At 38.9% G+C, this 22128-nt stretch overlaps 1 long non-coding RNA gene across 2 annotated transcripts in view; it reads right to left on the bottom strand.

Moving 5' to 3' along the window:
- The window catches only part of LOC107078921 (uncharacterized), a 51268-nt gene extending 32174 nt beyond the window's left edge, over window positions 1–19094 (bottom strand). The window contains exons 1-3 of one of the 2 annotated variants that reach the window (XR_001479870.2): window positions 18914–19094; window positions 15742–15805; window positions 8391–10380 (exon numbers count right to left, since the gene is read on the bottom strand). This is a non-coding gene — a long non-coding RNA (uncharacterized lncRNA). Of the gene's footprint in view, window positions 1–8390; window positions 10381–15741; window positions 15806–18913 lie in introns of those variants that run through there. The other variant, XR_011182635.1, reaches the window with a different exon arrangement.
- Window positions 19095–22128: the final 3034 nt, after the last annotated feature.

Raw genomic sequence — 22128 nt, 5'->3', positions numbered from 1 at the left:
GTGTCGACATTCATCAGCATACTGTGCAAAGAACTGTCTCAAATAGCTTAGCTCAAATTTGCTTGTAACCAAGTTCACCCCTATACCACCACATAATGTATTACATTATTCAGGCTATATGGTTAAAAGACAAAAGGAACCCTCCTGTATAAGATAATTAAATAACTTATATAGTGACTTTCATTTAATTAACATCACCTCACCTCAAATAAACAACAGTAATCACAAACATATAGTAATGAGCTGCAGGGAATGCAACATGAATTCCTCCCCTGTGCTCAGGGGATGCCTGCACGTTCTCTGTCTGCCTTCCCAGCTATTTCCCTGTTCACACATCCCATGTAATGAAAGGGGCAAGACAACTGTCAGTGAGCCTGTAAGGTCATCTCCAGCCTGTCATCCCCCACACCGCTGACACAGAACCTGGAGCGTTCGTTACCGTAGAGAAACAAGACCACGCTGAGATGTGGATGCTGGGTAATGGGGACTTGGGCAGGGAGAGGATCGCTCATGAGCTAGATCCGTCTCACGATTCTTGTCTGTTGCGCTTAACAACCTTCAGCGCGGTTTCACTCTGCTCTGCTCGTCTTAACTTCACAGATGCCAAGATCCTACTGCATTTGGATTACAGTGATAGAATTCTGGATTTTCCTGGAATCCTCTTGAACGCATAGTTTATAAATGGCTGTATTTAGTGTAACTGTTAAATATTATTGTTAATTGTATTGTTATGCATTTGTCTGTACATTTACAACTGATTTATTGCTCTATCACCAGAGCTGTGCCAGAGATTGACTTTCTGCATATTGATTGGTCATTTCCTGACTCACTATTTTGTTACAATATTATAAGTGTGTATATCAGAATATTCTGTTAATATACAGTAAACACCAAATAAAAATAAAAGAATATTTCAAATCTATGAAGTTCTATATTCGACCTACAATGTGACAAATAAGACTGAATCATGTCGCCTTATTTCTCACACTGACCACTTGTCTGAGATGGATATATACATTTTTGTTTAAGGAATTAACTAGCAAGCTGGCAAAAATGTGTAGCATTCCAAATTAATTAATTGTATGTACGCACTGTAGCCACACCAAGACCTTTGTACCTTTCACAGAGCGTTCTGAAGAAATAACAGATTTCTGTGTAGATCTAACAACATCCAGTACTATTACAGAGATGCTGTGTCCAATGCACAGAATAAATTAGCATGAAAACATGCCCATGTGGAACTGTGTTAAGCCATGCAACACCAATTAATTAGCTTCAGTTTGAAGTGTTTGGTTTAGCTAACATTTCACTGAAGAACCATACAGTTATTCGTACAGAATAGCAGCACAATATCAAACCCTATATTTTGAAACAATAAGTTTATCAATTGTAATTTGTATTTCTTTCTGAACTGAAGCAGACGTTTGGTCAGTCTGCACACATTATACAGTACTTGTTAAAACTTTTTTAAAGACAATATGAATCTCTTCTTACCTGGAAGACCTAGAGAGCCACAGTCCAGTAGGCTTTTGTAGGCCATCAATCTGTAAGGCGTTTGAATAAGTTCACTATGATCAACTAAGCAAGTAATTTGTTTAATTAAGCTAAAGATCACTTGGGACTAAACTCTGAATATCCTTCTGCCCTCAAGGCCTGGAGAGCTCCAAATGTAAACAGATTACTTGCTTAATTGATCAATAACTCACAGGTGTTGCTATGTTTTAAAAGCAGGCAATCTCTGAGACTAATTGCATTAGGGTTCTCCAGCATCAGGGTTGGGTACCCCTGCTGTGTGATTTATTTTGGTTCTGTAATTGAATTTCCAATTGGTGATTCTTTACCATAAATACTGAAACAGAGATTCCACAACTCATTCAAAAGATAGATGCTACCGTGGAGCAAATATCCAACTGCTGTTTTAAATGTAAAAGGCATCCAGGGCTGAGCATCACTGGGGAAGTATCTCAAATAATCCACATCTTCAATTTTAAAGTCAGATTCTGCTCAACTGAACACAGTACAGTACCAGAATAATCACTGTCTCTAGTAGGACTGATTTGATTAAATAGATGGGTCATAAAACTGCTGTCCAGAACAGCCTCTTCTGGAAAAGGATCAATACATATACTAAATTATTCATTTCTACTCAAAGTTTTCAATACTATAAATCTGGGGAGACTTACTCACAGGTAGCTGTGTCAGTCAGAGGCGAGCAGACGACATCCACACTGGCTCGGTTTACCCAGAGCAGAGCCGAGACGAATCCGGCATCACCAGCCAGAAGACAGTGCCAGTCCATCCCGGGGTACAAACACCCCACAGTCTGGAAGAAGCCAATTCACCTACCAGTGTGTCTTTGGTATCACCTCTGTGTATCAGCTGAAGAGTGGATTTCTCTATGGATAAGATTTAAATGTAACTGTATATTCTGAAACTAACCATGAAGGGACATCAGCTGTTACATACACTGACGCTATCACTTCTGGAAGGTTCAGTCTTATTTACATCTTCCAAATATCTCAGAAGAACAATAAATCTCACAGTTAAGATCAGTATCTTTTATAGTCCAGTTTCATTGTCTATAAAAAATTATGAGATGCCAGAAACAAAACGTGAGATGCTTTAAATGACTATACAATATTTTCACCATCTAAAAAGCACTAAAATATTTTTATTTTCATTTCTAAGGGGATGTTTCTAATCAGCAGAATGGGGCACATGTCTGGATAGAAGGGAAAATGAATGGAGCAAAGTTAGAAAAGTCCTTGAGGAAAACATTCTGCCCTGTGCAAGAAAGCTGAAACTAGGATGGAGGTTCACCTTTTAGCACATCAACACTCAAAGCACACAGCCATAGTTCCACTGGAATGGCTAAGCAACATTCAAGGAAAGGGTCCTTAGTCAGAGCTCTGACCTGAATCCAATCAGGAATTTGTGGTATGACTTGAAGATTGCTGTCCATCAACAATTCCTGAGGAACTTGACAGAGCTTCAACAACTCTGTAAAGAAGAATGGTTACATACTGTATTACCAAATCTAGAGACCTATCCCAACAGACTTAAAGCCATGAATTCTGCTAAAGGTCCTTCCATCAAGTAATAATTATATTTAATAATAGCTTACACTTATATAGTGCTTTTTTGGACACTCCACTCAAAGCGCTTTACAGGTAATGGGGACTCCCCTCCACCACCACCAGTGTGCAGCCCCACCTGGATGATGTGACAGCAGCCATAGTGCGCCAGAACACCGCTCACCACACACCAGCTCTCAGTGTAGAGGAGAACAGAGTGATGAAGCCAGTTCATAGATGGTTATTATATTAGGAGGCCATGATTGGTAAGGGCCAATGGGAAATTTGGCCAGGACACTGGGGAAACCCCTACTCTTTTCGAGAAACACCCTGGGAGTTTAAATGACCACAGAGAGTCAGGACCTCGGTTTTACATCTCAGCCGAAGGACGGCGCCTCTGGTGCAGTCATAGATTTTCTATAGGCACTATAGGCTTTTCAGAAGACAAAAATCAGTCCTCTTGTGAGTGATTATTCACCTGTAGTGCATATTAAACTATAGTTTTATTCTACACGTCTGCAGAGTTATTTTAAAATTCTCTTTATTTTACATTACACTTCATACAGAAACATATACATGTAAAATGTTGATATTTCTAGATATTTTACATCACGACCTTCAGTCAGCCATACAGATCTTTTTTCTCTTTGTTTATTGCTCCAGATAAGCAAATTCTTTAGCCCTTTCAGTATTGAAAAAGCTCAAGGCTTTTTAATTTAAAATGTAAGGCAGCACACTGCACCACATGATTTAAATCTTCATACAAGCCAGTTGTTGAGCCTTAATAGAATTGCGTGGGTGTATCACTATGAGAACACACTTTTTTTCTCATATTCTGGCATTTACTCCTTTGGGAAGTAGCAGAAAAAGCACAGCATCACAGAACTGTGTGGCTCTTTTCTAAAAGTAGATGAATTTAATATATAGTAAAATAGGTTGGTGCTGAATTGTCCAATAAATCAAGCGCACATGGTTACTCTGTTTCATTTGCCTTTTCTTCAGTGATAACCTGGGTTTAGTTTCCATGGGATGCGTATGCACAGAAGAGCTGTGGAGCATTTAAACTAGGAAACTACCAAACAGACCAAATGTGGTGGGATCAGGAAAACAAGGGACAACATAAAGCAAAGACATGAAATAAATAACTCATATGCATTTTAAATGCATAAATATACATCAAAGACTTAAGTATCTAGTTTATAGTAGAAAGCATGAACTCTAGCCCAGCTGTGGTTGACGGGGAGCCATGAGCAGAGCTCCTGTACCTGCAGCAGAGCATGAGTGAACGACAGGGCCCCCCCTTCAAGACAAACGCTTTCTTCATGTTCTCACGAGGAAACCACTGACCTGGCGGCACCAGTCACAATCTTTTCACACAGGACCCTCACGGATATTAGCACCAGTGAGAACCAACACAAAAGCCTAAGGAAAGTCCAAGGTTTCAGGGAAACCCTTCAGTGGACAACTTGATTCAGCAGAACAAGTAAGAGGGTATAACTTGTTCATCTAAGCAGCAGACTTGGTCGGAACAAGAAGACAGTTGAGGAGCCCGAGTGGGATATCGCCACTGTTACAATAAGACTTACATTTTGGCACTTGGGTTTATGTGCAAGACCCCTGCCATGCTATCTAAAATGGGATCTTTCACAGAACCTTACAGCTTACTGCTACATTACTGTGCTTGTTTTCCTAAGATCCACCTATTTAAAGAACCTGATATGGCACCTTGCATCTATTCCCACTGGCCCTCACCAATCACAGCCTCCTAATAATCCACATCTATGGACTGGCTTCATCACTCTGTTCTCCTCCCCACTATTAGCTGGTGTGTGGGGAGTGTACTGGCGCACTATGGCTGCTGTCACATCATCCAAGTGGGGCTGCACACTGGTGGTGGTGGAAGGGAGTCCCCATTACATGTAAAGCACTTTGAGTGGAGTGCCCAGAAAAGTGCAATAGAAGTGAAAGCAATTATTATTATTATCATCATCATCATCTAGCTATGCCACAAACTAGAGTCCCCCTGTCTTGGCTACTACAGCCCAAAGCTACTCTAACCTGGTCTCTCAGAGAGGCAAACCTACCGCTACTAAAATACGCAGGGAAGAAAACCTGGATTCCCAACAAAAAGACTCTTCAAAGGACAGCCTGTTCTCTAACACTGTAGCCCACGTTTGACAACTGTCTCTACCTCACATAAAGCAGCTAGATATACAAGTTCTGCCTGCTGTGTGCTTAAAAAGAAAGTAAATCTTCCAACAACGCTAAACAGCCACATAAACCATTTGCCCCTTACTTTAATTTGGTCTCTTTCACAGTCAAAATCACCTGCACTGCTGCAGTCTCTAAAAGGCATGCTGAAACAGTCAGTGCTGTCACTCTGTATGCAGGTGGACACTCACCAAGGCGAGGAGTTTGGTCTGAAATGGTATGAACAGATGAAAATAAGAGAGAAAAAGAGTGAGACTGGCTTGATCAAGCTGATCTCACAGGCCAGTCACTAGGAAGATACAGTATGTGAGTAAGTGAATAAGGGTTAAACAAAAAGGGTTAAACAAATCAATTAAAAAAATATAATGGGAAAGAGAGTGCTTTGTAAAATTGTATACATACAAAATATATTAAAATTTCCATGTAAACAAAAAGAGCATGTATTATATAGGTACAAAGAATATTAAAAAAGCCAAGACAGATGTTGAAAGCAATGTAGCAAAGGAGGCTAAAATGAAATAAAAAATAATACAACAGGATGAAGTCAAATATATTTGAGACAAAAACTGTAATATTCCTGACAACAGAAGGGAAAAGGCTGATGTACTTCACACTTATTTCACTGAAGAAGAAGCCATCCATACAAGGAGCATATGTGAACAGAAGGAGAAGTGTATTAGAAGCACTCAAGATTAATAAATCCTCAGGACTTGTTGGCATCTTACAAAATGTACTCAAAGAAATGAGAGATGTTATTCAGAAGCCTGTGATGCCACTCTTCCAAGACCATTACTAATCAAACTGAAGTTGACAGTCATACGCTTTGTGAGAACCAATCAACATAAATTCAGCGTTGTCATACGTAAAAGATTTTCTCATCCAATTCCCAACGTCTAAAATGTGTGACCCTGCAGATGGTGCTTGATTAACATCAGGTTTCAAGTGAACATAAATTCAGGCGTCATCAGTGCAGAGAAAACAGATTAAAATAGAACAAAGGTAAACACAGAGCAACAACAAAATGGGACCATGAACAGAGCACTGCTGGACACTAGATATAAACACCTCTGTAAGTGACAAGGCTGAATTAGAACAAAATGTTATCTGTCAAATACTTTTTATCCTTGATAAAGCATTTCCAGTGCTACTGCCCCCTAAGATTGATTTAGTACGATTATATGATCAGCATTATCAAACTCAACAGTGAGGTCCAGCAGGACAAGAATGGATAAACAAAATCAGGAGCAAATTATCGATAACGTTTGCAGAACCTACAGACCAGACGCAAACATCTCAGTCAGATTCTTCACAGAAAAATGAGCTTGTAACTGAACAGCTACAGCCTTTACCAGAAAAGGTCAGATATTTTCCAACACTGACTAAGGAGCCAAGAATATTTTTTTAAGAGCTGGATGACAACTGCAAATTTAAGTATTAAAGGACGGGTTTTAGAGTTTAATGATTCATTCGTGATATATGTGATGATGTTCCATAAATGATGATGACATAGAACAGGAAAACTGAAACTGAGCAAGATGGTAGAAATAGGATCCAAAGATCACAAGGTTGATTGTATTTTAAACATTAATCGTTTTAGAATACTGCTGTAAAAAGAGATTCTGCATTCAACTTCAAAGTAAAGTCTGAAAAATCTGCAAAAGATCACAACTGCATTGGTGCACAGACTCTTCAAGAGTGGTATTATCAAAAGTAACCAGATTTTTCATTAAATTTAAACAAAATGAGCAAAGCCATTGCTTCCTTGTGGGGAAAGTTTTTGCCTCTTGAATTCATGTGAGACAAATCTTTCTGAGATACATTTAAGAGACAAATGATTGTGGGAAAATGGGTTCTTAGATTACTCCTTCCTTATTCAATCAGCTTCTCAGAAAGTACTGACCTTGTGGCAGTTTCAATCCATTATCACAAGCAGGATTATTGGTATTGCAACTAAATGAACATTCTGTGTATAAGATTGATATTCATTGCATTTCTTCAGCTCAGATTATCTTGACTACTGTTTACAGACTAACACAACATCTACAGGTCAGCAATTTGGACATACAGATTTCGCTTCCATAATAGTTCGAAACAACAAAGGAAAATTTTCATCAAGAGAAAAAAATGTTAAAAAACACAAAATGGAAAAAAAAGTAGATGGTTTAACATGGTATTGGGCCAAAACGCTCTCCAATCAATTTCTTTTTCAAGAGTCATCTGGTTATGGAATTGTTTCAAAACAATGAAGTAAAAGTAAATTGGGTTCATCATTCTGCTGATGTTGAAGGGCTGATTTCAGCACTTTTTACACAGCTGTTTCTTTATTTATTTTCCACAGCCTGTGTGTTTTAATATTCAAGCCATAGTCTTTAATGCGTTTAAAATTTTAGTCTACGCCTTAACAAAATAGGATTGACTGAAGCTCTTTAAGTATAATCTAAGGACTTTAGTTGTCATGGAGGTGCAAAGTGTCCCTACCATGCAAAACGTCTTACGCAAATGTTTCATGATATGAATATTAATTTGCATTATTTAGATGTGTGCAATTATACTGGAAAAATGTTGCTAACTGTTTTGAAACAACAAGGGAAATGTAAATATCTAATGTATGATCTTGCATAATCTGGAATGGTACTCACCCCAAATGCAATACATATTTGTAATGCAAGTGCAAGTGTGTAAGTACACAGATATTGATGCTGGTGGATACTGCAACATTTCTGGGTATGGAAACAATATTGCAAAATAAAAAGGCTTTCTTTTTCCGGTAAATAATTTAAGCTACATCATTTCAGTTGAGACTGAAGCCATGGCAACATGTTTGGAGTCAGAAGTACACCATGAATAAATAACCTGCATAAACATTAAAAAGAGTCTGTTAGTTTATTCTGTTACCTTTTTGTGTTTTTGAAAGTTTTACAAGGAGACGTCCCTTACAGAATTAAAAAAATATATATGTTCTTAAAGAATGGGAAGATGCACAATACTTGAACCCTAAAACCATTATCCTAGATGTTTCTTGCTACCTTTCTTCTATTTATGTAATTATTAACTTTTACTGAGGTACTGAATTAATCCTTCATTTGTTCTTTATATTTAGGGAACTGCTTTTCATGTACAGCACTTCATTTCTCTCTTCTGTACGTTGCCATGATACCTAACCTCATATTTCTTTCGTGTTTCGCTATTTTCCAGTCATTTCGCTCGCTAACCATCTGGGAAGCCAAAAAGGGCGAATGGCACACACTTCGTTTTGAAGTCGCAGAACGTTTTATAAAAAAAGCTTCTCAATCACATTGTTGAAGCAGGTGCATTTTAAGAAACAACTCTAATTAGATCAATTACATACTTGCAACCAAACAAGCAAGGCAGGCCACATAGCCTTCAACATGACTTTCTTGTGTTGTTAGATACTTTTTTCATTGTTGTAGTCTTAGTGTGCCAAGCCTCTGCCTTCCAGAACATTTCCTGGCAGATTTAGACTCATCCATGAATTGTTGAAGCAGAACATGTTACTCTTCAGAAATCCTCTCTCGCAGAAAGGAGGCGATGATCATACTATAGTAGTCAAACAATCTTAGCTGTTCAAGCTAGGCATTAAAATGACTGTTTTTACAGAGTATTAGCAAACTCTTTTGAGCAATTTTAATACAACTCAGATACTAAACTTTGACCAATTAACATTTTTATGAAATTGCATAGCTTGAGTTCAATATTTTATTACAGCCTACAATCAGCAATCCTATCCACTCACAAAAGCATTGAGTGTGCCCCCAATGAAATATTGATGTCAATCTGAGTATCAGTTTACTGTTACTGTGCTCATCCCAGATTATTCAAACACCAATGTTTTCCCACTTGTCAGCCATTATTACTTAACAAGCCTGAATTCTCCCTCTTATTTTTACAGTATATCTAGTTTAGAGATTCAGAGTCACTTGACTCTAAGAATCAGTCACTTTATGTACTAAGTTCTTACGTGTGCTTTTTGGGGATTTTATTTTTGAAATAGTGATGTTAACAACACAGTTCCACAGCAGCCATGCAGTGTGGGTTGCACCTCACAGCAAGAAAAAAAAGGCCAAATTAGTTCCCAGTCGACAAAGAGGAGTTTTGGAGAAAAAAATATTGCTGTTATAATTTCCTGAAGGGTGTTACAAGGTTTCAGGGTGCTAACAGGCAGATAAACTGATAACCAATCATGAAAAACAAGCAGGGTGTTATTATTTCATTGGATGAAAGCATGAGGTAGCTGAGCTCTCTGTGGCTGCCTTGTTCTATGCTCTTGCAGAATGAAACACCATCCTGATTTTTAGATTACATTTTTTAAGGAGTAGATAAACAGTGAGGTGCAGTATAGATTTGGCAGAAATACAACTAGTGCCTAGAAACATCCCAGGAACAAAGAGATGCACAAGATAAAGCTTCATGTTCATCTTATAAATTGGATTTGCTTAATTTTCCAAAAGCCATTTAATTTTAGAGTTCACAATTAATTAATGTGTTGATTTTGTTAGCAAAAGGCAAGCGAAATGGTGAGACGCAGTGTGTTTTCTGAGTCTTGGTGCCACTCTACATAGTGAGTTCACAGCCGGCTGTTGCTAAGGGAGACCATGACATTACCATGAGCACCTACCCATAAACCAGCCCCAGGGTAGCGAGATCAGGCCGCCTGTCTGGCAATTTCCCCCAAACAGGCCGCCAATAAGTAGTCAACCACCCTGATTAAACAGCCTGTTTGAGGTTCAGCTCTGTGCCAGACTGGTGCTCTGACATGGAGTTTCCCTGCGCTGCCAGACTGACTTAGCTCTGCGTTAGCCTGCCACTGTCATTTTAAGCTCAAAGTACCGACCCAGAGGAGCCTTTTGCCCTTGGGCTACTCTCCAGCTGACCCTGCCGTCGGCTCTGGCGGGCAGTCGCCTCCCAGGTGCTTTTCAGCGTCACTCCTCTGCCTTCTCTTATCCTCCCTCAGCCGTTCCAGCCTGCCTGCGTGCACCTCTCCAGTCTGTCGCGCTGCTACCTCGGAGTCCGGAGTCTTGACGGTGTCACACTTCCACATTGATCGACGTGGGCAGTGGCGCCAGTTCTGCCACCTCTTTCCACACATTGAAGAGAGATCAGTGTTAAAACCGATGTTCTATGGTAAGCACTTACAGGTACTGCAGCACATACTAGATAGTGTTATTTGCTTTTATTTCTTTATTATCTTTTATTTATCACTTCTGTATTCTGCATACCATTAGGAACGCTTTTATTTATGGGAACAGATGTAAACAAAGCCTAAAATGTAGCCTTTGCGCTTTGAGTCCGTCTGCCCATCCTCTGACCACTCACTCCTGCTGAGGGAGGAGGGGATAACAGACTGGGCACAGCCGCCTGCACCTCTTCCGCCAGCAGCAAAAACAAATCATGAACATACTTAACTTCCTTCCTTACTCAGCTTGTAAAAATGCTCACAAGAATGAATGTCTGTTTTTCGGGGGGTCAGGAGTAACTGCAGATATTTTAAAGCACTCCAGTGCTCAAGGACTTCTTTATTATGCCCAGTACAACAGCGCAGAGGGCAGAAAAGCAGAATTGAAATAATAACAGTAGGAACAGGGATCTAATAAACGTGGTGGATTTCACACGCGACAGAAATTGACTAAGGCATGAAGCATCAAGTAGAGAGAAACTAATAGACAAAAGCAAAATGGGGCATGCAGAGAGGAGGTGTAGCTGTAACATGGGTTGTAGAAAGAACGTGATGTCACTCTTGGAACTCCAAAACTCCAAGAAGTCATTGCAAAATTATAATATTGGGAAGAAGCAGGCAATATTGTAGGATGTTCAACTTAAGCAACCTGTTGATGGTGGAGAACAGGTATCTAGGATTAGGTTATTCTAAGAATTCTAGATTATTTGGTTATTAACTTTTCAACTGTAAGCCCTTAGACCCAATGAACTCCAGGTCACCCAATTCTTAGCCATCACTAATCACTTTAACACAACCAGGAAGTATAGGAAAAAAAATTTGATTAAAGTTATTGTTCTTCAAAATGTGATGCACCAAAGACCTCTTTCGTGCTGGGCGCGTACCCTGCAGGTTTTTGTACGGGAAAGGCAAAGCAAGAGTAATCTGTCATCTAGCTGAGGCCTTTATAAATCACAACAGGAAACACTGGACTGACTGGTAATAAAGGTATTGCAATTCCTAACAGACCACTGCTAGTGCCTGCTGCTGCAGAGATTCATTTTCAGGTATTGAAATTAATTTAAGGAGATGTAAGTCATGTTTATTTAAAAATGGAACTTGAGCTTTTTCTTTTTGTTTGGTTCCAAAAGGTCATGTTCCTGAGAAAACATGCACCGCAAAAGGCAATAAGGTAAGTGAAAACACAAAATTCCTACCCAAAGGACTGCCCCAAGTGACAATTCTCATTCTGTAAAGGCATGTCCTTCATTTGGGAAACTGGACAGTGAGGGCTAAGTAAGATGAAATCTGCTCTATTTCCATTTAACTAAATTTGTTCAGAGGAATGCGATCCTACATTGACGTTCTGGTTCATGGTACATATCCAATCTGCCAAACAAATATGTAAACTGAAGAGGACTCAATCTACTGTTTGAACAGAAATACAAGATCATTAAAATGTGTACATCACCGGAACACATCCTCTTAAATACAGAGCTTTTTAAGAATTATTTTTAAGTCAAGGACATCTTTATTTACTTTTATTTGTGAAACTGATGTATACCTAGGAAGGTCTCAATCTGTATGCAAACCATCACAAAGATATTTCATACCACGCATTTCCTCCGTTTCCCCTCTGTCTTCATAGAATACAAGACAGATGTGTCATCACAGGCCACACTGATCTCCATTACTTAAGAATTTATAGTTCACACCAGTTTTTATGTCATGATCATGTAATGATGAAATATTGAAGGGTTACCATTTGATCATTTTTAAAAAGCACGTTGGGCATAAATCACGATGGACATCATAAAAAGGGAAACTAGAACTGGGGAAAATATATATATATAATTTACACGACATGATAAAATGTTAATTAAAAAAATAAAGCAAGTAATCATGGCTAATCATAAAAATCAATTCTTAAGTGCTACTAGTGCTGATATGAAGTACTTTGCCAGGTTTTTTGTTTTATGTTAATTGGAGAGAGCCTAATAATGGCACTGTGATGTGGTCATGCGATTGTTTAATCTGTGCATGCAGGGCAAAAAGTAAAAGAGCTTTCATCAGTGTTCCATCAAAAACAATGCACACACATCACGGTAACAGGCTACCCCCTTGTCTGACAGAGCGATACACTCTTCTTTTCTTAATTAAGAAAGGGTGTTAAAGCTTCTTGTAACTTTAATAAATGCTTATTACTTTGACCAATTTCCAGAGTTACTTGAGAGTGCTGTTCTTCGAACTGACTCACCCTGCGACCTTCGTGCTGGAAACCCACCTGGGCAGTAGACACCAGAGTGGATCGTTAGCCTATTACGCCTTTAAACTAAATCAAATGGCCTCTCGACTGGATGAGCTGCCCAAAAGACAAGAGAGCAGTACATGATACACAGCCTTCATTAGCAGCTTTTCACTGTTGTGATCCTGTGGGGAAATACGGTAACTGGCAAAAGAGAAAGTTCCAAGTATCAGTCTACAAATAAAAATGTGCAGATGTGCCCTTGCTAAGTATATATCGATTTTTTTTTAATTGAATATGCATTTGAACTTTTCTGTTATACGTTAGCATATAGTATTTTAATTATATATACAAAAATGTATAATTACAAGATAAAGGGTGTTAATATTTTTTTAAATCAGAAATCTGACACCAGTATACCATGTAAGCAAATAATAAAGTTGAATAATTTCACCCCTTTGATATTACCAAGATGATTACATCTGAAAACGTGTCCTTTTATTCTTTGAAACACCTCTGTGAAGGAGTAATAAATGGGACCAAAACATAGACAAGACACATATTTATTAAACTCACACAACACAGGAGTACATTTTCCTCTCTAAACAAGATTTCCATCCTCCCTGGTCTCATGTTGTTCACCTACCTAGGAAACTATGCTATGCTAACAGTTGCCACTATTCTTTAAGCTATGCTTTCAGACTCTTGTATATACATTACTCATACTTCACTAGGGACACTCAGTAAGCTTATTCCCTGATGCTCGCTACTCTTTTCTGCCATGGTTCTTGAATATGGGTACTCCGATAGCTCGTTTTACATGCTTCTGGGCGTTTTTCTTTAGATCTTGAAGTAAGGTATAAACATTGCTTCTATTGAATGCTTGCATGACTTGCTGCTGTGATCTTCTCCTCTCCAGGAGCTTTACGCATTTTTAGATGTCTTATTCCCATACCAGTTTCCCAAAAGAGGGAATACGTTTTGAAGAACAGCAAGGAATAATGGCATAGAAAAACCACAGTAAGAAATGGTCCATATGTCAACAACACAAGGCTGACAACCTGGAATCTTAAGGGTACCTAAAATGAACTGAAGTCCAAGCATAGCAGAAGGGCAGAGGTAATTGTAATGAAAACATCTGGTCCTAGACAGAGGTCACAATTTAAATGACACTTTTCTTCAAACCATGCAATAGATGGGGTGTAACTCAGAAATAACTACAAGCCATCCTCACTAAAGGCATCTTACAAAAAGGACTAACTGCATTATGACATACTACTTCTAAATTTCCATTTTTTAATTCTTCAACTAAAACCTGTGCCTCTCCATGTTTAAAAACACGACTGCATGTTCCTTTTAAAGATGTATTGGTTCTTGCTGCATGCCTGCCTTAAATGATGACATGATTACATGAGCCCTTTCTCACCCACTGCCTCATTTGATCCCACTCCTTGCAACCTTCTTTCTCCATCACTACCCTGATTCATATATTAACTGCAGCCATCATAGCCTTACCCATGCCATCACTCAACTGCTTTATATATTGAGGCTCCTTAGACAGCGCACCTTGACCCCTGTATCAATACACTGCGGTTTGGCATAGCCTTGAATTTGATGTCCATTACAAAGTACATTTTTCACATGCTGTATGAAACGCAGCAGTGACGACCCTGATGTGATCCCGTAGAGAATGGAACGTAGTGCCGGTTATGAGGACAGGGTGTGTCTTTCCTTGGACAGGTTGTTAAACAGTTCTCAGGGGTTCTGCCCTGCTAAGCTTCGATAATGATCTTTTACTGACACAGGATTACAAGGAAGGTACTGTAAGCCAAACTAAATCAGCTATTTCTGAACATCAGGGAAAAACATGTGGAAAAAGTGTGTTGTTTGTAGCCAGGGAGTTTGACATTTTTTATCCGACCTCCAAAACTCCTGTTAAAAAAACACCATTGGTGATAATCCGATTAGGAATGACTCCTATCAAAACAGAAGTTTGTTTTTGGTAATTCCATGAATACAATTGAGCTTATTAAACCAAACACCTGCATTTTATTGAACCCAACAATCTCAAGTGAGACACATTCACTTTAAATTCCAGAGTTCAGTATTCCTCTTCCTCATCCCCATGAGGCAGTATTAAGTCTGCGAATCACTGGGCTCATCATCAAAGACTTTGTGTAATCAATTGAGATGCTTTGCAAAGCCACCAGTCCTGACAGTTTTTGGGGTGTTCAAACTCCTAGTTTTTCCTCAGCGTGCAAAGCACATGTTTATTTGGATATAAACCTGGATACTGGTTGATTTCCAGTCTGATATTTTCCACATTTTTCTCCTGGTGAACTCCTTGGTTCAAGCAGACAAATTGTTTCTGTAAACGTATAACTGAGGCTGCTGCCATCATTAGCTACATCGTCAGTAAGGAGCAGTGGGCTTGTCCAGAGGCAGCCAGGCCTGCCCAGGACAAGGCACCCCCTCCTCACAAGACAAGACTCAGATGAGGAGCTACTCCTTGAAGCATCGGCAGTTCCCTCCTCTTTCCATCATCCACCTGTGGTGTTAAAGGTTTATGCTGATCTCGGAGTAGTTTCTTCCAAAACTCTCATGATTCCCCTTTGTTTCTCTAAATAAATTCTGAAGCAAAGTGGAAGCCCAGTCTAACATTTTGAAGTGACAATTATTTAAAGGACGTCTTTACATATTTAAATTAAAATACCATAATCATTTTTTAAATCTTTATCATACAGAAACTAGTTTTTAATTAAGTAACAAATTGTTTGTCAAAAATGTTCACAGTGAATAGACTATGTGTTGGGACCTCAAATAATTGCTTTAAATTGCCTTTGTTACCTTGGAGCTTTTAAAGAAGCTAAAACACGTCTGGAATAATGAAGTCCTAATGAATCCTATATTCTATGTACTTTAAAGAAGCTCAGAAAGGCCATTATTTACAACACCAGTTTCAGCTGCATTGTAATATCATATTATTTTGAAGATGATTTCAGAATGATGATATAAAATAGGCAGAAAGGGTTGCTTACCCAAGTAATGTCCAAATGAATCATGATTGCATGTTCTGCATCCTCCAGCCCCCATGAACACAAGCTGAAATACATGAAATTACTTCATTTAAGGACTTTGCCTGGCAAGTATTCCTTGTGTCATTAGCAGATGTAATTTAGAAATTACTGTATTAGAGAAGAAAAATAAAGCTATTTTCTTGAAAGAATAATTAACCTGACTCTACCAATTTTAAAAGACATTTTGAAGGTTTTTTATCATAAAAAGCTCCAAATCATACCTAGGTAGCAAAAGTAAAGGTTTAATAATAAATTAAAATAAACACAAATATAGTTTTTTTTTCTAAAATACCAATAAACTCAAAAAAGAATTATTTTTTTTCCCTTCTTTGGTAATAGCAAGTGAATGTATAGATTTTGTTTCCTCCACAGCATCCCAAAGTGGGAGGGAACCTGTGTGATGAAAAATCAGCAGTCCCCTCACACAACAGACCAGGCAGAAAACTGGAAATGACCTCAATGATCATATTCAACTCAAAATTCAGAAAGGCCAGCTTGCGCAAACCAGTTGCATATAGCCAGGCTGCTGGGGTTAATACCGCACACCTACGAACAGCACTACGGGATCTTTATTCCCCACAGGTAATCGGAACCTCAGTTTAACATCGTGTCTGAAGGACAGCATCACCAACAGCACAGTGTCTGAAGCCACCCTCCAGCACCTGTAACCTGATTTTCCTGAAAGAACTCATTGCCCTCAGACTGCTCTTCAAGCTTCTGAGATCTGACACATTCGGGGTACAGGTGACAATGTTGCTCTCATCAGAAAGAACATAAGAAGCAATTATTTTGTGAAAAAAAAAATTCAGACTCCCTGCGTTCGGGGCAGTATGACTTTTAGATCTCCCACTAAAAACAAACGCATAACACCACAAGGTTCCATTTTCACTTCATGCTTCTCCAAGCCAGTGCTGAATGGTTGAACAACTATTCAATTATACAAGAAAAAAAAATCAACACCTTCACACTTCCTCTGAAAGGCAAGAGTGCTTGGATTATGTTTTTTTCAGTAGTAAGTTCAATTATAATAAAATTTACTCCTGGTAAGTTATTTTATTAAAGAAAAAAATTGCAGCAAGTTAATTGTCTTCAGAAACAATTTTGAAGTTATTATCTGAAACATATTTGCTAGTAAAAGACAATTTGTCCATCTGTCTGTGTCAAAAGGAGTGATTGCCTGTTCTCGGTTGTAAATAAATTAACCTTTAATTTAAAATTGTAACACCCGTCTATATATTTTACTGAATTTGATATAGTCCCATGGTTTGACCCCATATTTACCCCCTAGGATTTTTAAAATATCCTTTGTTCTACACTGAAGACATTTAGCTTCCTTAACCTCTCTGTATGTGACAATTGTCACGGACCAGGAACTGATGCTCTTCTTTAAAGTCTATTTAAGGCTAATACGTTCTTTAACCTTTTCCTGTAAATACCTTGGTTATACACTTAAACTGCTTTCTAGATCTTTATCACCTTATATTATTAATTCCCTAGCAGATTTTTAACAGCTCCTGCTTTTATTACTCTTGAAGTGCTGCAGTACTGACTGCTTCAGTGAAACCACAAGCGACTGGACACGGCAAACTCTGAGGATGTTACTGCTCACAGTGGGCACAATTCCCCAGCTGGGGTGTGGCTTCCAGCAGTTAACATCAGACGCCATAGGTTCCAGACTTGTTTTAAACCACGATTCGCAGGGAACTAAGCAAACGGTCAAAATCTGAGAGATGCTGTACTTTTGCAATGCCTTGAAAAGGAAAAATGGAACTTATCGTCGTCACATGAAGATGGTACTAACCAAAATCCCATTCAGTATTATCGGTGTACAAGAGAGGCAAAATGACAAGTTGATTTAAATGCGTTTTATTGCGTTCCTCCCACTCTTTGTATTGGGAATTGAAAGCCAGTCGCATGACCATTTCATGTCATTCGGTGCCCCTCATTCCATTAGTGTAAAGCTAATATTATGGAAAGCAGTGAACATGATGAGAGCCAGAATGGGTATACACATCACCTAAGAGCTGCAATTTAAGGCAAGCTCACCGATAAGGAAGCTGACATCAAAGTATCCATTTTCATAGAAAAATGCAGTGGGGGTAATACGTATTTTCAAATACGCAAGTTAATTTTCCATTTTATGATGGAAAGGCAAAGTATCTTTTTTAAGAATCGAGATAAAAATATTAGCACACCTTTTGATGTACAAAGTCAACCTCTCACACTAGGTATGTAAAAGGTAGCTTGTAGATGTTGTGAGATTGACTTTAAATGTAACTTCTGACTTGTTTCATGTTTTGCAATATATGTTCTGCTCAATTTCATTTTCAAATGCATTTAACTTGGAGCAAAAATTCTCTTAGAAGCTTTTTGATCAAAAGAAATATTTCAAAAGGTGATGTGAACCAAGCAAAATCTAAAAAGCATGTAGAAAGAGAACAGATATTTATAAGTTATACTCATACATCAGGATATGTACCGATGGCTATATGCTGCATTTATGAAACACAGAAAGCATGCTTCCTGAATTTAGACTCGCTTACACAAAATGTGCACATATATTAATTATTCACAATACTATTAAATAATTAATAGGTTCATTTGAACCGAGCTGCAAGCAAGTGCAATGTAATCATTTAAATGTTTATAAAGATTTATTCTGGCCTTGATAAAGAAGTCAAGAGTGGGATCCTACAGTACATAATCGTTTACAGAGATCGCCTCTAGACCCAGAAAAGGACAACATTCACTGACTTTATTTTAGGAAATCATTAACGGATTGCTCACTAGCCAAGAGTAGTCTGCCGAAACCCACCCGGCTGTGCCATACTAAGAACCAGACGGACTGAGACGTGGAGCGGTGACCTTTAAACAGGCCATGTGACTGGAGAGAGGAAATGCATAAAGATGCCTTGCTAACAAAACGGTTTCAGTGCCTGGGAAAAGAATGCATCAGTAAATGATTAGGCGAGACATCCGGCAAGCACTTTCCTGATGGCTATAATACTAGGAAAAGGTCAGCAAGGAAAACCAAAATGCTGATGAAAATCATCCCCGGCTGCGGGAAAAGATGAAAATCACATTTAATGACTTGAAACGGTCATATCCAGACGACTGGTTGCAAAATACTTACCTACCAAACTGAAGCAATGCTACATTCAGAGCAATTTTAATCAATGCACCAAAAAGAGAAGGTCTACTGTCTATCCCCACACTCTGAAATAAAGGCTGAAGAGCCGGCTACATTAGGGGCTGTGATGAGTGGCACAGCCAGCTCCTGTGTGGGTGCTCAGAGAGGAGGGAGGTTTGCTGGGGTTTGGAGGCTCAGAGAATGCCTGAGGGGGGGCGCCTCAGTCATAAATTAGCGGCGGCTGCGAGACGCGAGCCGGGCGGCTCTGCACCCGTGCGAATGCGCCGCTTGTTAGTCACACCTGTGCGAGCGAGGTCACAGCGCCTCTACAGAAACCCACACAGATCACCAGAACCACAGTCACCGCACAATGCCTTTTCATTTTTGCACATTTTGACGGTGGAATAAAGGAATTCCTCATTTTGATAAGTCTGCACTGAGGGACTCTAAAACATCTGTTTGAATGCATCAGTGTTTTCTTCACGCAGAGCACGTGAGGGAGAGAAGATACTCAGTCTCAACCTACTCTTAATGCAAGCAGTAAAAACATAAAACACAACTCAAGAGTCTGCAGGTCTTAGCTTTCTGATGCCCAGAAACACTGTAAACTAGAAGGTTACTCCATACTGCAAGACACTACTACAGACATTAAAACATGGACAGAATCAGACTACTGGCACCAAACCCATAACCTGCAACGAAAGTCAATTCACTTTTGTACTTTACTACAGATTTAAGTCCACATGTGCCCTCCAAGACAGATTAGCATCTATGCACAGTATATTCCCAGATATTTATAGGACGTAACTTCCTTAATGTATTCATTATGAATTATGACTGGGAAAATATATTCATTTCATTTAACACCAATGAAAATGTCTTCCATTTTTCTAGCACAGTATTAAAATTAAAACATTTTGGTCACATCATGCAACCGAACAATCTTGACTGTTCTGAACACGTTGCTGAATCGCTGAAGGCTGGAATATAAGACAAAGATAGACTGTCGTGGTCAGAATCAGACACGACTGGCAGTGCACAGGTGGAAAAGAGCGTATCTGGTGTTAAAATAACAGTGACAGTTTGCAGGTACTGCAGTTGAATATGTCTCTTAACAATCTTAGGAGGGAAAAGTGCTACAACTCTTCTCCCTGCACAGAATCACCCCCAAATAATCTTCAGTTTCAAACAATCCGCTCCTTTCCACTTGCCTCCCAGTGTGAAGAAGAGGGCACACAAGGCCAGTAACCCCACTGGCTGAGCTGAGCTAATTGAACAGTACATGGGCAATTCATCCAGGTGCTCCTATGATGACCTCAATCACCAGGAGTTGTCCTTCCTCTGGTCCAGCGCTGGTCCTAGCCGGCTCAGCTCACTGCGTGCTAATTGATGAGTCTCTCAGTCTGTGATTGTTGTCTGCTGTACACTTCGTGACGGGTGGCATTAAAAGGGGAAACAGATGCAAAAGAGACAAAAACACTCCCAAGCTTAGGAGATAAAGGCAATGGAACCAACCATAATCACTTTCAATGGCTAGAAAGTGTAGCTCTCAAGTTGAATCGTGCAGACTGGACAGACAGATATCTAGTCAGCAAACCAAGAAGACGAGGTAAAGTAGTAGCAGACCGGACTGCAGCTGTGTCAGAGCCACACTTTTGGTTTTTTGTCTAGCAACCCCGGCAAAACAGGACCAGCTGGGTAGGTTAGGCTGCTAATGGTTAAGGTGATGAAGGGGTCAGATTAAAGGTTAGGTTTAAGATTGAGGGAGAGTTTGGATTGAGGTTTCTCTCACCTGGGAGTAGTTTGGTTTGGGTTTCAAATCCCAGACACTATGGATAACTGTGGAAAGGAGCCTGTACCCTTGCTGTGGAATGAAGCAACTGTTTTATTCGAGTGTAAGAGCACTGGTTATGGTGAAGTGTAGACAAGAATCTTAAGACAATAAAGATACATTTTATGCTAAGAAACCAGACTGTACACCCATTGTGTATTCTGTATACACTGATGGAGCTTTGTAAGTGAAAAAATTAGCTGGGGTTCTCCTGTATAAAGCAGCAAGCACCCTTTTCTTGCTGATCTAGTTAGATGCAATTCTCTAAATAATTTTCATGTGAAATAGGTAAGAGTATTTTTTACAATCTGCACTGCACAATTCGGAGGTACAGATCAACAATGCAAGAAAAGTAATTTGGGATTCGGTTCCATCTGTAAGCAAACCGGAGGTGGTGCTTATGGTTGAAGTCAAGAGAGTGTAGTGGATGGCATTTTTTAAAAACACTTACTGTGGATTCCTTCCTTTGGATTTAACACTGCTAGTATTGATTCCCTGTGTGATTCTTGTTTAGTCACAAATATTATTTTCTCTGCACTAATCTAAATCTTTGTTCTTGGTGAACTCTAAATTAATATAGAGCAGAGGATTCTTACCGCTGTGGTTAAGAGGTGTCATACAATACGAAAGATGAATTCAAAGAACATTGACTGCAGTGTTGCTAAGCTGCATCGCTGCAATTACACTTAATTGAAAACAGTACTTTATAACTCAGGAGCACATATACATTGGAGACATGGAAGTTAAAGGTGCCTCTTCTTTGTCATTGATAATTGGATTCTAAATTTAACTCTATTATAGTCATTTCTATTATAAATTCACTAAGCAGACCTAATGCAAACTCTTCTGGTTTTTACATGCTGTGGTTTTCCTTTTGCTTGTTTGCTGTTTTTGGTATTCAATGCTTTAGTATATCTACAAATTCATTCTAAAAGGGTAAAGGATTAATTGAGGTTGTAAATTGTAAATGGATTAGTCAGAATACAATACATGAGGGGCACAGGATATTTTGTCTAAAATTAGAAATCAATACTAATACCAGTTGATGCAGACAATAAAGATTCCTGGAAAAGACAAAAGGACACTCAAAGAATACCATATGTCAGATATATTGTTATTTATTGAATATTGTACTTGTTCGTGCTTGATAGATTGTCAAAGATCTTAATAATTTCAGTCAAGAAAACTCTTCGAGTTTGCCTGCCATCTCTGTCAAAGCTCTGTCAAATTTGGTTCTAGTCTTTTCTCAGCAGTAGCGAAACTAAATGAGTTGAAACTAACAGGAATCCTTGTGAAAAGCTGGGTCATTTGGAGTTTAAGTTTCCATATTTAGAATTTTAGGGATTTCACAGAATATCCTGCAGAGACAGTGTATGGAGCTTGAGAT

The sequence above is a fragment of the Lepisosteus oculatus genome, chromosome 19 (genome assembly GCF_040954835.1).
Source record: "Lepisosteus oculatus isolate fLepOcu1 chromosome 19, fLepOcu1.hap2, whole genome shotgun sequence".
In the NCBI taxonomy this organism is placed as follows: domain Eukaryota; kingdom Metazoa; phylum Chordata; class Actinopteri; order Semionotiformes; family Lepisosteidae; genus Lepisosteus; species Lepisosteus oculatus.
Note: the sequence above shows the minus strand (reverse complement) of the source record. Positions and strands in the feature narration are given on the sequence as shown.